This window comes from Ostrinia nubilalis, chromosome 15 (genome assembly GCF_963855985.1).
Source record: "Ostrinia nubilalis chromosome 15, ilOstNubi1.1, whole genome shotgun sequence".
NCBI classification, from domain to species: Eukaryota; Metazoa; Arthropoda; class Insecta; order Lepidoptera; family Crambidae; genus Ostrinia; species Ostrinia nubilalis.
In genome coordinates this window covers 2,259,875-2,276,606 of record NC_087102.1, presented here as the reverse complement: position 1 = coordinate 2,276,606, position 16,732 = coordinate 2,259,875, and the positions used below count along the sequence as shown (strand labels likewise).

At 39.2% G+C, this 16,732-nt stretch overlaps 1 protein-coding gene and 1 long non-coding RNA gene across 3 annotated transcripts in view; one reads left to right on the top strand and one right to left on the bottom strand.

The window, feature by feature from the left end:
• Positions 1-16,732, top strand: part of LOC135078595 (uncharacterized) — a 183,728-nt gene that overhangs the window by 109,389 nt on the left and 57,607 nt on the right. The window lies entirely within an intron of this gene.
• Positions 12,371-13,135, bottom strand: LOC135078419 (uncharacterized). Of its 2 annotated transcripts, XR_010258599.1 has the most exons (3): positions 13,011-13,117; positions 12,687-12,825; positions 12,371-12,601 (listed from the first exon to the last, which is right to left on the bottom strand). It is a non-coding gene; the product is annotated as an uncharacterized LOC135078419 (long non-coding RNA). The 2 variants fall into 2 exon arrangements; XR_010258598.1 differs by having other exon boundaries at positions 12,687-13,135.

Sequence of the window (16,732 nt, the reverse complement as noted above, 5' to 3'; positions counted from 1 at the left end):
AAACAGTATTAATTTGGATTCCAAGTAACACTGTTGCGAGGAAAAAGTTTGGTTTCTATTTAATAGCACTATTTAATAGCAATCTTTTGATTCTTGAAACCTGACCTATAAATTATAATATTTATTAAAATAATTATATATTTCAATAAATTATATGATTTCACTAACGATATTGCTAAGCGGTGGTTATTTAATGTTATTATAGGATGCACCCGACTTTAGAATATGCTAAGAAAATAGAGTAAGGTAGGTACAATGATGTAATTGAGCATTGTAAAAATATTTATTTGTCAGTCATTTGGTGTAGTGGTTTCGAAACGGACTACTATGCCGAGAGGTCCCGGGTTCGATCCCCGGCCGGGCAGAAATTGAATTGATACATTTTAATTTCTGTGATGGGTCTAGGTGTTACTATGTATAATATGTACTTATGTATATAAAAACGGTATTTAAGTATGTTTATATCCGTTGTCTAGGACCCATAGCTTTGCTCAGTTTGGGACTAGGAGCGTAGTGTAAAATGTCGAAAGAAGGATATTAAAATTTATTTATTATTTGCGGAGTGTATAGCGGAGTCTGGTACGTTTTGTTTGATCAACGACTGCCAAATACAAAACTCACTGCCAAAGAAAGGTAAGCTTAAATGGGCAATATGGTACTACTGATGTACCTGTTGCCCCGGCATTCTATTTTATTTTTATTTTTTATTTATTTATTTTTAGTGAAAAAACGTATTAACGTCTAAAAAAAAATGGTCGCCATTCTAAGGCGAATTAATTGGAATTAATTCATGTTAATCGTGTAGAAATCTCTACGCCAGACGATAAAATATGAATTATGACTAAATATCAAACAAAGTTCAAGAAACAAAAAATAGTTTTATGTCATGTACTGAAACCAAAGCGTCTAACATTTTCTGAGACAATATTAAACCAAGCTCCTACTCCGTGTCTTTATTCAGACACCTTGATTCAGTCAGCTTCAGTATTATGACTGTGATGATTGAATTTTTATAATCATGTCAAGAAAAAATAACAAAATACTAATTCTCAATTTATACTTCATAGAAAGGGAAGAAAGACTCATTCATTATTATGAGTTTGTGGCAGCGTTATCGATTCGTAAAATAATATCGCATTATTTTTTGGTATTATTAAAAAATGTCCTTAATCTAAATTGAAGGTTACAAGTAGTGGTAGTACTGGTAGGTACCTACATAATACATAGTTTATTTTATGTGGTTGATTCGTTCTTTGACTGACCAAAGTCCACTAGTCCGGTTGTTATTACAAGCGGCCCGATTTCTTTTTTGATGCGTCAATAATTTTCTATTACATTGATTACAATGTAATTATTATTGTGTTATATTTATAAAGACATAGTTATTATCGCTTTAACGCATAATTAGATACTTTGCTTGTCTAAAAGATTTAGCAAGATAAGAAATGATTCAATGTATTTCATGATGTCGCATCTCTTCTTATGAGAATTCTAACGTTATACATAAATAATTTATACGAACCAATTGTAAAACAGTACATGGAGTTAAAACTGACCTTTTTTTTTTTTTTTTTTTTGTAAATAAATAATAATAATGATGATGAAGCCTTACTTTGTAAGACTATCAATAGTATTATTAGCATTAATCATACATTGATTAGTAGGTACAAACCTACTTAATAATGTTTTTCCAATACAAGAAAAAATTACATCATCTTATGTACCGATACCGATACAGTTTAAGGAAGCTCTTAGATTTTATCTATTATTTATAGATACAAGCTGGTGAGACGTCATGAATAAAAAAATAAACTTTGTAAAAATATCAGGGCTAAAGCAAGGCCGCAAAGAGACAAACAAAAATGTTGCCTGTTTGTTCAGATACAAAACAAACATCCGTTAAAATAAGACCATAATTCTATTTGCTTTTCAATGGCTATCGTGTTTATGTAATAAACATATTATATTAATAAGTTTCTTTAAACCATAAATGAATCTTTTGTTAAAAGTTTAATTGCGGTTAAAATATCATCCCTTTTGAAGTGCTTAAACCACATAAAAAAATCAAATATAAAATTTGCCTCCTATCACATAAAAAAAAAAAAAAAAAAAAAAAAAAAAAACATAAACTTTGTTTAGCATCTTATATAAACGCTATCTAAGTCCACCATCAAGGAACATTTTTTTTTTTTTTTTTAACAAGTGGGTAATCTCAGAATGTACTCGTATCGACGGATGCGATTAAGAATATTCTTAATATCAACGTCTCTGCGCCGACGTGTATAATTATTTGTTTGTATAATTAATTATGTTTACTCGCATGGTTATGATGATTATGAAAAAAATCATCTGGGTTCGATTCGGGAATCGAATAGGTATCGCGGTCCAATAAATTCTGTAACCGGATAATATGTACATTGCATTTAAAATAAAAATATTTTAAGCGGCCAGCACATACCTGTACATAGATGGCGCGTCGTCTAGGGACGCGGGTTACCTTGGTGTTCTGGTCGGTCTTTAATGGCGCTTCCCGCGTTGCGCTGGCAGCGCTGGGCATGCGGCGGCGGCGGCGCGGCGCTGCGGCGTAAATAAAGGCGCCTGCGCTTGTGGAAGGCGGCGTGGTTGCGCCGCGGGCGGGTGATAGGTCTTAGCCCATCATACCATACAGCAGGGCGTAGCTTGTCGGTACGGCCTCTGTATAAAGCCTCGATTCACACAGTTATGCGAACGGCTAAAGCTTAAATTATATATTCAGTGCAGCAGCCTGGATTAGTTGTCATATCAAATAAATACCTCTTTTCCCGTTTTAGAGGATTATAATGAGTTATAGTTGTCGACCGTCGATGTAATTGGTCGACCGACCGGAAATGTAGAAAGATCTTTGTAAGTTTCCAACAAAAAAAATGTGAGACTGATACGTACTCACAATCACCATGTCAGTTAATATGAGTCGTTGCATAGAAAACACGACATATTGTCATACTTCATATATAAAGTAGGCATTTATTTCCACTTCGACTCGGTTCGGTCAACAAACCGGCCTAAGGTTTATTTAGGATCTTTTATTCTGACCTTATAATAGCAAGTAATGAATCTACATAAATGCACTTTGAATTTTGATCTGATACTTATTTCTTTCTTACTAGCCTTTGTATTTAGGCCAATATCGATTGGTGTAATGTATAAAAATACGAAACAACAAAATTATTCAGTTACCCTTTGTAGCATTGAACAATGTGTATGGCCACAGGGTCATCGGTCGTTATAAAAGCAGGCGGAGGCTCGACTGGGGCGAGTGCGTCCGCGGCGCCGGGTCATCATGCTCCAAGACGGTTGATGGTTCATAAGGTGTAAGGCAAAGAAGGCAAGCTCTTAATGTGGGTAGTTTCGTAGAAACGCAACATTTTTCTGTATGAGCTCATTATGTTCTGTTTTTACGGCTTTTAAAAATGGCCGAAAAGAAGATACTTAACTCGTAAAAGTGAATAATATTACAATACCTGGCTATCTCGGTAGTTAATATCTCGTTTTTACTCGCTAGAGCAAAAAACGGCTACTGGTTAAAAAATAACCGAACATAAAGTGGCTGCTGGTTAATATCTTGTATTAACGCTACTGGTTAAAAAATGACCCGCAAAAATGACCGAATATAAAGTGGTTGCTGGTTAATATCTCGTATTAACTCGCTAGAGCAGAAAATGGCTACTGGGTAACATCTCGCATTACCTCGGAGAAAAAAATGGCTACTGGGTAACATCTCGCATTACCTCGGAGCAAAAGAATGGCTACTGGGTAACATCTCGCATTACCTCGGAGCAAAAAATGGCTACTGGTTAACATCGCGCGTTAACTTGGAGCTAAAAATGGGTCAAAGTTACGCGTCGTGTCACAACGCTTATAATAAAAATGTACGAGCACTTACACAAAATAGTTGTTACAACCAACCTTGTGTTGGGTCTAATTCTCGTCACTACACTGCACAACTTAAAATAATTACGTTTTTTGTCGGTAAAAACGTCCTGGTGACGTCACTTAAGCATTTTTCTTATACTGCGTGCGGTCGTTGCGCGTGCGCACAAAGGAATGAGACCGCTCAGACAACGAGCCCACAGCGTGGTAGGGGTGGGGTTGCCCGCTCTTTTGTTTTTTACTACTACTACGCTGAATATTGTGTGCGGATTGGCTTGTCGTACAGGGGTACTACACGGTAAAATAAATCTCGGAGGCGAAAGCAGGATAATGTACAAAATAGTGCATAACCTAATATAGAAAATAAACGTTTAACTTTATCGAATCCAAATTCAACTGAAAAAGGTGTTCTTGTGCTTAAAATTTACTTTAAAGATCTTATTATGGTTTTTTGTAAACTTATTCCGGTGGTTGAGTAACGCCCGTATTCACAAACGATGCTTGCTTAAGTGAAGCAGCAAATCGAACGCACAGCGTTGAATAGAGCTCTGTGATTGGTTGGTGTGTCACACAATTGAAATGAAACACTCTTGTAGGTTGTTTAACTTGTATTTCAGCACCACTGATTTACACAATTCCGACATTATGACGTCAACCTAATAGTACCTCTTGCTTCGAACGCTCAAATCGAACTGACTGTCCAGCGGCATGCCAGCGATAAGGTAACTTCCCCTTCCATCAGTGAAAGTCGACCGGTTCAAAACGACTTATCGACGGCATGCCCCGGAACTAGTCAAATGCAATACTTATTTCATAATTAGCTGTTTTTTAATTTTTAAAATACTAAAATGTATACAATAAAAATCTAAAATAATTAAATTAAATAATAAATATGAAATAATTGGATGTAATACACAATAAATTCTAAAATCATTCTAATGTCTGCAAAATGCCTAGGAAGTAGAGGTGGGCGCCGATATAAAATTGGTCGGCGGCGGCGCGCCGACTTTTTGACTTCGGCGGCGGCGGCGTCGGCGGCGTGACCTTGTTTGGCCTTTCTTCATTAGGTATTTTTTTTAAATCGGCTTTTTTAGTATCTTTCGCCAAGACTAATCAGGTGGATTGCAGTTGGTTGGGGTTTGACACGATAGAGCCACTGGCGCAATGGTTTACCCTAGCAAATTAGCTCTTTTGATCATAGATACTTTGATATTAGAATAGCGGGCTTGGTTGAGATCAGGTTTTCGAGTATTTCCTAAAGGCCAGCGTACTAATGTGCCGATAAAAGTACCCTTAAAATGTATTTTTGAAATCTTTGGAGGCACATAGTTAATGTTGGATTAGCTGACTGTCGGTCGAATATTATGTTCAGATCTGTTTTTTTTTATATTAATATGGTCTCTCCGTGTCATCCTACGGTCCAGGTTTTTAATGCAGGTTGACTGCAGTAATGTGTCGAGGTCTAGATTGGCCAGGGGATAAGTTTCACGTCTTAAATGATAACATGGTGAGACTTCGGGGCTTGCTTACATGCGCCACTTGGTCAGCCAAGCATTAGTGGCATTTAGCTGACTTTGCAACAGTCTAGTCGCTTTAAGATCACAGTTACATTTGAGGAAAGCCGCAGCTTTCTGGTGTCTGGGCTACTTTACTAGTAAATGTTATAGAGTACCGGACCAAGTATAGAGTCCTGAGGTACTCCAGCTCTGCAGCTAAAAGAGAAAATTTTGTCATGGAGTTTGATTTAAAACTGTCTGTCACTGAGATATGACTCCATCAGCAAGTAGTAGAAGTGTGCTGGAAAGTACTTTTTAATTTCATAGAGTAGTCATTTATGCTAAACCCAGCTGAAGCCGCAGCGAAAGCAGACGTACAGGATTCTTTCTTTTCCAAACATTGTACTGATTATGGTTGGTTTCTGGCAAAATTTATGGTCGGGTAGGGGAAGATGGGGGACAGTGAATCATTTTTTTTCGAAGCGGCTGTATTACGGAATTTTAAGCTATAAGTACTGCGTTTTTGAATGATTCAGCTATAAATATATCTGTCTATTGAAAAAAAACGTCAACGGCCATATTACACGATAAATTAATGAGATATAACCGTTTTTTTAAAAAGTGGTGATTGATTCACTGTGACCCATATTTGGGATACAGCGAATCAGTGGGTTGGGCACACTGGATCATATGGGGTACACAGGATCATCATTATTATAATAGTAATAAAACCCAATTATAGACACAATATTTATTATTTACTAGCTTTCCGCCCGCGGCTTCGCCCGCGTGGAATTTTGTCTGTCACAGAAAAACTTTATCGCGCGCGTCCCTGTTTCAAAAACCGGGATAAAAATTATCCTATGTTCTTTCCCGGGACTCAAACTATCTCTATGCCAAATTTCATCAAAATCGGTTGCGAGGTTTAAGCGGGAAAGCGTAACAGACAGACAGACAGACAGACAGACAGACAGACAGACAGACAGACAGACAGAGTTACTTTCGCATTTATAATATTATATATATATATAGTTGGGATTGCGTAATGAGATCAAATAATACTTTTAGTTGAGCAACACTATTGTTGCAAGTCAAAATCAAATGAAGAACTCCCTCTAAATAAAAATTAAACTCAAAGTAAATTAAACTAGGCAACTACCGTTTTTGAACAAAAAGACAACAAAAATTAAATTCTAAAATAGTGCTTCACATTGAATCACTGAACAAAGATATTCAATATTCAATTAGGTCAACATTTTATACTTTGAAAGTATTGAAATAAACTAACTATGAGTAGGTAGACTAGATCCGTCAAAATACCCTTAATGAACACTTTATAATAAGCAATTTGTTAGCCACTTTGACATAAAATTCAAATTTTAATAAAGAAAACTCAACAGTAACATCCTATGAGTAGAAAATCAACATAAAAAAATATTAACGCAGATCTATTCTACAAACATTTAACATCTTCTGAGTAGAAAAGAAAACTAATTAACGTAGATCTATTCTAGAAAAGTCCATATCAAATTGGTACAACCCTTGATCTCGATCCACTGTTTCCCAATTCAAAATGATTCAGTGAAACCCAAAGATACCTTCATCAAAAAAACAACCTTAAAAAAGTTTTTGTTGCGTATATCACAAGCATCTATTTACAAAATAACACCATAAACATTAAAGAGCAAGGCCTTAAGACAAAAATCCAGCTAATTTAATTTAATATGTTTAAAACACGTGTTCAAAAATAACCTTAAAATTTATTCTCGTACTTTCCTAGTCTCGAGATAGTCGCCGCGCGGCCTCCCGCTTCGAAACACTGCGAGCAACTAGTTACGCGCGGGGGGCACCGCTAGGTCATCAAACACACAAGCGCGTGAGTGTGTGCGTGCAATACATACAAAGTTATGCAAAGTGATTCACTGTGACCCACGATCCACTGTTACCCATCTTCCCCTATACTATGTTACATGGGTCATACTTAGGCATGGGAATAAACGAGCAAGAATGATCCTTTTCCATAATTTTAACAATACAAATGTCAGATTAATTGAGCGATAGGAGGAGAATTCGTAAGGCGACTTGCCAGTCTTATGGATCATTTCCAAAGTTAAGAGACTTGCAAGATTCTCACTCAGTGTGTCATTGTCAAGACCATGGAGTTCATGGTGATCAGATCAAATGCAGGTGCTTTACGAGGGTCTATTTTGGCTATTTATTTAGCTTAGCCATCTCTCTTAGCGTTCGTTCGTTCATTTCAGTTGAAAGTCGTCCACTGCTGGACAAAGGCCTCCCCTCAAGGATTTCCACAAAGATTGGTCCTGCGCCGCTCGCATCCAGGCACCTCCTGTAACCTTCACCAAATCGTCGGTCCACCTAGTGGGAGGCCTGCCCACGCTACGTCTTCAGACTCGTGGTCGCCACTTCAGAACTTTCCTGCCCCAGAGGCCATCAGCTCTACGAGCTATGTGCTCCGCCTACTGCAACTTGATTTTAGCGATTCTGCGGGCTATGTCAGTCACTTTATTTTGCGGGTAAGCGGAAACATGGCGGTCAATTCCTCAGATAGTCAGGTACAAAGATGTCCAGAAGCAGCATAATATGAAAAGATGCAAAATGGGCCCTCTCAAATCACAATGGGAAGGTTTGGCTGCACAGCGCCTAGAATGGCGGGAGATTGTGAAAAGGCGAATCCGCGAGTTCAAGGAGCAGCGCACAACTGAACTCGACGCGAAACGCGATGATGTAAATCCCGTCCATCATTCTGCCGCCATTCACTATAATTATGATGGCGGCGTGCTGAGATACTCTCAATGTGCGAAGAGTTTGCCACGAAGATCGGCTATGTAAGCCATTTTCAGATGCACCAGCGCCGCCAAGACAGCTAAGTCGAAGTGTTCACCATGACCGAAATCGGTCGGATGAATCATCATCATCAGCAGGAATCAAAGACAGGCATAGTTGCAAGTCTCGGATCAAGTCCAATACTTGATCTTATTTTTGGATTGAACTGTGGATTTTTTGGATTATCCGTGTCGTTAGGTTTAAATAAACCGGCTTGTCATATAAAGCCCGGTCCGTGAGCACGTAGAATTTAGTCCAATGACCCCTAGCTACCCATCCTTATCGCTCGCGCGTAATTATATTGCTGTCGCGGCTGTGCGACTGGCACCCGCAGTGAGTGTGCGAGCGCTATAGCAACATAATTACGCGCGAGCGATAAGGATGGGTAGCTAGGGGTTATTGGACAAAATTCTACGTGCTCACGGACCAGACTATAGCAAAGGTCTGAGATTTTTCTCGTCAGTTCGCACTCATGTATTACCGGACCTAATAGGCGGAGAACACTGAGGGAGGTACTTTGTTGCCTTCCAGAGATTGTGGTTCTTATTTGCATTCCGAGACATACTTGCCAATATCTGTGTGAGTTATTCGCTTAAAGTATAATCCAATACTGTGGGTTGTCTGCCAGACGAAGGCGGCGATTTTTTTCTTGACAGCAAAAGGGACCGGCGCCTCTCGCGATCAATTATTTACTAGACCAAGCAGCAACTTGAATAATGTACTGGATTAACTGTTAATATAGATAGTATTAAGTTATTCAATCTATTTATTAGTATATCAACGGTATTAAGTTCGCCTTGTGTACCAATTTATATGGCATTAAAGAATAAATATTAAAGTTAGTTCTGCGTTCGAAACACAAATCCAGAAAGTACAGTATAGGAGAGGAATAAATTGCAAATAGTTGGTACAGTATCAGTATCGGCGCGCCGACAGCTGGTCGTCGGCGGCGGCGGCGTGGAAAAATTCGCGGCGGCGGCGGCGCGCCGGCGTGGCGCCCACCTCTACTAGGAAGTAATCAAATAAAGTATTTTAATTTAATAATGGGTTTTTGGGTTCTTCTAAAATACAATACAAATACTAAAATTGTTGCAATAACTATTTAAAAGTAACCAATAATCGTATAAAATACAATATAAATTCTCAAATCATTACACAATACTCAATACTCAATAAGTTTATTGCTTCCATAATAGTAATATAAGTGTTACAATGTGTTAATAGATAATTATGGACCCTGTTGGGCGCTGCAATTTAAAATAAAATATAAGAGAGGAGGCACGCGCACTGTGTGACCTCATAGTAATGTTTGTGAATACGGGCGTAAGCGTTTCAGTGTGGCTCGGGCCTAAAACTAACACCTAATGGTTCGCCTCTTTCAGCTTTAGTTTAACATTTTCACGTTTAGTTATTCAGTATTTTATTCTTTGAAAGTAAGGTTCCTTTAAAACGCAAGTTGAACTAAGTAGACATTCTTGTGAAAGAAATAAGGTAAGTTAGTTTTAAAGTAAATGCATTTTTAATGTACCTTACTTTGTTTTTTGGCTTTAATTTTAGTATTCTCTGACTTTCTTAACCTTTTAGCCTTTTAGAGTCTATTAGAGAGCATTTTGATGTCTAGAACAATTGTACAAAGTAGATTTTAAGGGCCGTTAACTTAATTAACTAATAACGTTTTATGAATTTAAATTAGAAAGCAGTTTTAAAATCATGTCTGGCTTTCGGAATACTTATGTCTACTGTTGCGTATTTTCAATTACAATTTAATTACATCGACAGGTTCTTGATTTTATTAAAATTAATAAAATCGGATTATTTATTAAAAAAATAAGTAATCTAAATCAACTCGATGAATGGCAATTTTTGTTTTAACAAAAATACCCAACATCCAAATGAGAACAACTAGAACACTAGGTTTAACTATTAGTCCGTTTTTTATCACAGAATACTACCGATTGTAACAAAGATAATTTAAATTCCTCTCTCTAATGTAAAATATCTATACTAATATTATAAATGCGAAAGTAACTCTGTCTGTCTCTTTCACGCCTAAACCACTGAACAGATTTTGATGAAATTTGGCATAGAGACAGTTTGAGTCCCGGGAAAGGACAGGATAGTTTTGCTCCCGGTTTTTGAAACAGGGACGCGTGCAATAAAGTTTTTCTGTGACAGACAAAATTCCACGCGGGCGAAGCCGCAGGCGGTAAGCTAGTTTAATATTTAAGCGAAAATCCACCCTAGTTTCCTCTTTATTCACGTAACAATCATCCAAAACAATAGCCATTGAAAACAACCGAACTAGGCCAGCCATGTTAGCAGGCCGTAAAATTATATGGCTAATCCGGGATTAGTTGATTGTTCGGTTAATTTATAAATGCACATTGTTAACACTTTCAATTGGCAATAGATTGGAGCGGATTGCGAAATTACTGGTTGAACTCGAAGACTTCTAGGTAGGTAGGTACTACTACGAAACAAGATAAGATTTTCATAAATAACTAGCGGCCGCCCGCCACTTCATACGCGTAAAAACATAGGACTTTCATACAAACTTCCAGCCCCCGTTTGACCCCCTTGGGGTGAGTTTCGTAAAATCCCTCTACATCCTTAAACTACCTCCCAAAATTTCAGGTTTGTAGGTGTGATAGTTTCTGAGATTTTGTGATTAATCAATGAGTGGTATTTCGCTTTTATTTATAAAGAATCAATGCAGCAATGTTCGCTCAACCAGTGTATCTACCATGAGTTTACGTTAGGTATGCTCGCTAGCGAGTACGTCAAAAATCTCTATGAAGATTTTGTTTCTTGAAAGTAGCCGCTAGGGGCGCTGTAGAATTATGTCATACAATTAATGTCATTTTTTTACGCAGTCGCTAGCGAACTCACCTAACGTAAACTCATGGTAAGCCTACAGTGCCTCTACCATGAGTTTACCTACCGAGCATCTCGCTATCGAGGGCGTAAAAAAATGTATGGCAAATTGTACAGCGCCTCTAGCGGTTAGTAGCTGAACCACAGCAAAACTAAAAACACTACCATGAGTTCATCTCAAATCGTTAGGTAAAAAACCTATCTAAATGAATACGATAGCGACTAAAGTTTTTATTAAGTTTCATACAAATAACTTACCATGAGTTGCAATTTTCAAAGATGTCATCGAAAAATACCTTAGCTGTCACAGTAACGTAACTCACTGGCTTATTGACGTGTGAAAAGCAAAATAAAATTGTGGTTTTAGGTCATTTTAGGTGTTTTCTTTATTAAATTATGTCGGAAAGAAGTTTATTACGATGGAACATGTTATCAGCATGTGGGCAGACCTCCCACTAGGTGGACCGACGATCTGGTGAAGGTCGCGGGAAGAACCTGGATGCGGGCACATTGTGGAGATCCTTGGGGGAGGGAGAGGATGCTGCGTTTCCCAGAGATATGCGAGGGAATTGTGTCGTGCGAAGATGTCTAGCTGTGCTGTGAAAATGTGTGCGGGTTTCCACCAAAGCTGTGCGAGGAAAATGTATCGTACGAGGATGTGTAGCAGAGATTTGAAAATGCTCATTAGTGTTGTACAGCCTGAGCCTTTTCTACCAGAGATGTGCTGACCGAGGCGAGGTAAATGAAGCGATTCTATTGGTTCTTTACAAACACATCCTTCGCTACGCATCCTCGCACATCTCTGGTGGAAACGCAGCCTTACGAGATCATGATAGAAAGCTAATCCGACAATGAATATGTATTTTCATAAGTTGAAATTTACTTTTGTTTTTAATCAGTCTGTGTATTATGTACCTACCTATTAGGTTTTGTGAAATAAATAGTCAATAAAAATAAATCATTTTATTTTCAACTAGCTTTTGCCCGCGGCTTCGTCCGCGTGAAATTTAGTTGTCACAGATCGTCATAATTATAGCCTATATGTAAATCTGGGTTATAAACAATAATACTGTAAAGTTTCATCAAAATCCGTTCAGTAGTTTTTGCGTGAAACATCCAGACATCCAAACTTTCGCATTTTTAATATTAAGTAGGATATTAGTAGGATATGTATTTACTTAATTATTATTACTGACGAGATTGCTACCATGTATGTTTAGTGACCATGAAAGATTAAAACAATATAATGTATTTAATTAATTATAATATCTTAAGTTTTACAATAATAAGGTAGGTATATCCATCCAGTTACCCTAGGTCTTTATTATGGATTTAATTTACAAGTAGTTATTTACAAGCACTCTGCTCTAAATCCTTTGGCTTCAGGGAAGAACCTGGACCGCCACCAGTCCAGTGTTCCCTTGGCAGCTCTGTGTATGCGAGTTGCCTTCTTCTTGATGTTTAAAGTCACTCCACACCTTAACAAATAAACATTACAAATAATAATGACGAAATAAGATAAAAGCAACCAAAATGAATAAAGCAGTAGGTATTTATACACACTTTTCTCAATTTCTCAGTAGTTTTCGTGTCGCCGGTGGGATCAGCATTTCACGTTCGCGTGTCCGTTAGTTCCACCCACCGTTGACTATTGTTGGCTCTTTCTTGGGGCCCTTCAGTGGGCTTACTCAGATCGCCATATCTATAGAAAAACAACTTTATTGTATCTAGAAAATATAAATCTAGCACTCATATTACTGAATTTTAGCTAGGCACGTGGAAGTTATGCTGGAAAGGTTGTATTTCTCCAAAAAAACCAGCTCAAAATTATTCGTTTAATTTCGAAATTCCTCCACTACATAGTATGTTTATTTTTACTTAACTTACCTTTCCATAAATTCTACAATCGGTTTAAACGGATAGGCGCAGGTTCTCATTTTCCTATCGTGGTTAAAATCCAATTTTTTGTGGAAAACGTGGAAAATTATTCATCAATAATTATAATCCTTCAACAAAACATGTTTTGTTATCTGTTGTCATGACAACAGCTGCGTCAAAGTCGCAATGACAAGAAATAAACAATACAAATTTAAAATCATCATGTTAATTCAGCTTTAAGCACTGTTCTAGGACACTTAAATTTTGCAGTGTTATTTTTGACATTTTTGTTATTTCCTACTCTATCTTTTCTATATAGTTAGAAATAGGGATGTTCCGATACCACCTAAGTATCGATACCTACTCATTTCGATAATACTCAAATCTTTTTTCGATACTACTTAAATAAGTACTCCTAAAGTATCGATACTTACTGATATCGATACTTTTTGGAACTTTTATTTTGTTTTATTATTTTGAGGGTGCTATCAATGAACGTTGAAGGACAATAATTTAAACAAAATTGAGAAGAAAACAACTATTTATTTATCGGTTTATGCCATGATAACATTGGAATAAACCGATGAATTTGATGATTACAATTAATAAAATTACTTGTAAATAGTCACTTAACACTTTCTTTTCTTTCAATGGCGGAATGGCGAGATGATTTGCGGGCGGGTGCGGGTCTCCTTCTCTCGCTTTCGGCTCGGGCTCGGCTGAAGTCGGACGAATTCGGCTGGCCCAGCGCGAGACAACGCGTCACTCACGCCGCCACGCGACGAATACCGGTAACTCGGTAACCGATTAAAGCTGATTAGCCGACAGTTTTTACTCTCTCAGTTCTGTATGATGCGTTCTCGGTTTTTTTTTATTGTTTTCGGTTGTTTTGCTGATTCGATTCGATACCAAGTATTTTTGTTTCGATACCGATTATGTATCGCAAAATTGATTCGATACAATAAATACTTGGTATCGAATCAAAAGTATCGAGTACCTACTCGTATTTATTAGTATCGGAATATCCCTAGTTAGAAAGGAGCGGCATTCGTTCTTTCATTCATCCATTCATAGAGTGTGAAGTTGGATACGTTAACATGTTCACCAACATAACATCACAAAACCATCGAATTATCGCTGGCGAGTAAAGTATACGGTAATTGAACTCATGGTATGATTTTAATGCAAACTTCATCGATCCACGTTTAAACTCTATCGACTGTAGTATACGAATACAAGTTTTCGATGGCAACTCATGGTAGAGGCACAGATCGCTTCAACAAATACGTATTGTAGGTATATCAATGTAATCATCAATTAATTACAGCTCTAAGTACATTTTCTGATAAATCTGCGCCTGTAAATCATAAATGAAGGTTGGGGCCAGCTGATGCCTCATTTGCGAAACAAATTAATCTATCGTTTCCCCGGAATATGCTTATAATTATGAGAAATTCGTGGTACGAGAACTCGTTGGGGGAAAATCAAATGCCAATTTTTTGTGCGTTGATACTGAGCTTGGGGACTATCTAAAATTATTGCTATTATTTCATGAACGTTTTTGTTCAATTAAGAAAATAAATCAAATCCTGACTACCTAGTCTATACTATTAGAGGCCGGTCGATCTATTCTCATAAATAAAACACTGGATACTTAACTTTCACAGTATATTGCCTTATTTTAGATACAATTCATCACTTAGCACAAAAGCGCGCGGAGTCGTCTCCGCGCGTCCCTCTATTCTCTGACGTTTTATCCTCGTGTGACATTGACGTATTGTCAATGTCACTATGACAGCATCTCATTGGCCACAACGATACCGTTATTTTAACGTTTTAGATTTTTCATAATTAACAGTTCGGCCATCCTACATTTCCTTCGCCCTCGAAGGTCTACTCCACTCATAGCACACTTGACGCCTCGTATTGGGATCCAGCTGTGCACCTTGCTAGGTCCACTCTGCCATCTCCACCACCATTCGCACCACACGCTGGCCGTGAACGCGCTCATAGGCGCCCACAACGTGCCCTGGCTCACGCGCGCCCTGCTGCTCCACCACGCGCGACACCTGCTGGACTCCTGCTGCGCCGACCGCGCCGCGCCTGCGCCGCTCGTGGCGCGCCGACTCGCCCGGCTGCACCGCCTGCCCGCGCACTCGCTGGCGCGCGAGCCGTTGCCGCTGCTGGCGCTGGCCGCGCTGCGGCTGCCCGAAGCGCGCGCGCTGACCGCGCTGCTGCCCGAAGCGTGCGCGCTGACCGCGCAGCTGCCCGAAGCGTGCGCGCTGACCGCGCAGCTGCCCGAAGCGTGCGCGCTGACCGCGCAGTTGCCCGAAGCGTGCGCGCTGACCGCGCTGCTGCCCGAAGCGTGCGCGCTGACCGCGCTCGAGCCGCTGACGCCGTTACTCATCATGACCACAGCTTGTCATGACATGTTCCACACAGATTGTCACGACATGTCGCAACCAGCCTGTCACGACATGTCCCACACAGATTATCACGACATGTCGCAACCAGCTTGTCACGACATGTCCCACACAGATTATCACGACATGTTCCACACCACACAGCTTGTGGCACCCGCTGGACACGCCGCAGGAGCAGCCGCGTGCCGGCCGCGCCGCGCGCCACGCCGCTCTGCACCGAGCTGGCTGTCGCGCCGCTGCGGCCCGCCGCGCTTGAGCCGCCACCGCCGCCCACGCGCGGGCTCCTGCAGCTGGCGCCGCTAGGCGCGCTGCACTCCACGCACCTCTGCACGCTGACTACTTTTGGCTCTGCTGACACAAGAAATCATCATACAGTACATCTATACACCATCATACAGTACATCTAATGTCATCATCCTAAATGATTTATGGGATTAGTTAGGGTTCTTTGAACATTTTCACTTTAAACCCACACAGATTAGGCCATTCCACATAGCTTGTCATGTCATGCCACATGTTCTCCTCACACAGATATCAGGACATCTCACGCAGAATGACAATGTCCGCCCAGCTTCATCACAATGTCCACTGGTGTATGATCAACAAGTAAATCATATACATTATTATTATTATTTTCAAACCATTCCCATAACCACAACATTATCAACATAAGATGAATAACACAACTACATAAATCATCACTGACAACAAAACAATGCAAGTGAAACATATTGATGCTTAACATTGTGTTTGGGTGAACACCAAGTTGCTCCACACACAAATGCAACTTAATCAAAATAAACTTCTTGTTATTATCTTAGGTAACAGCACAATTGCAAATACTTCAATGAAGTTACCATCCTCAAAGAAATACCCAAGTACTTTAAATAACTTTTTGCTTAAGGCTGCTAGCGGCAGTTGGGAAGTCCTAAAATCTAGCAGTAGACTGTAGCTAATTAATTATTAAAATCTGTTCACAGTCAAGTTAATTGTATGCAATTTCATGCCAATGACAAGAATAAGCACAGTTAAACAACCAAGCCGCAGTGGCACTGCTAGTCTCAGCTCAACCCTTGCAATAAAACATTAATTCAACTCACCAAATATCACAGCTGATTCCTTTTGTATTACATTTTCACTCACCAAATATCACAGCTGATGCCCTTTTGTATTGCATTACCTTCTGTCCAACTCCAAATCACTTATGTGGAGTACCTTTGTTCAGTGTTCAGCTTCACTCAGGTATTGTGCTTGACTGATTTGCTCACCACAGGGCCAACCCGCAGACAGATAAGTCACCACATCTAA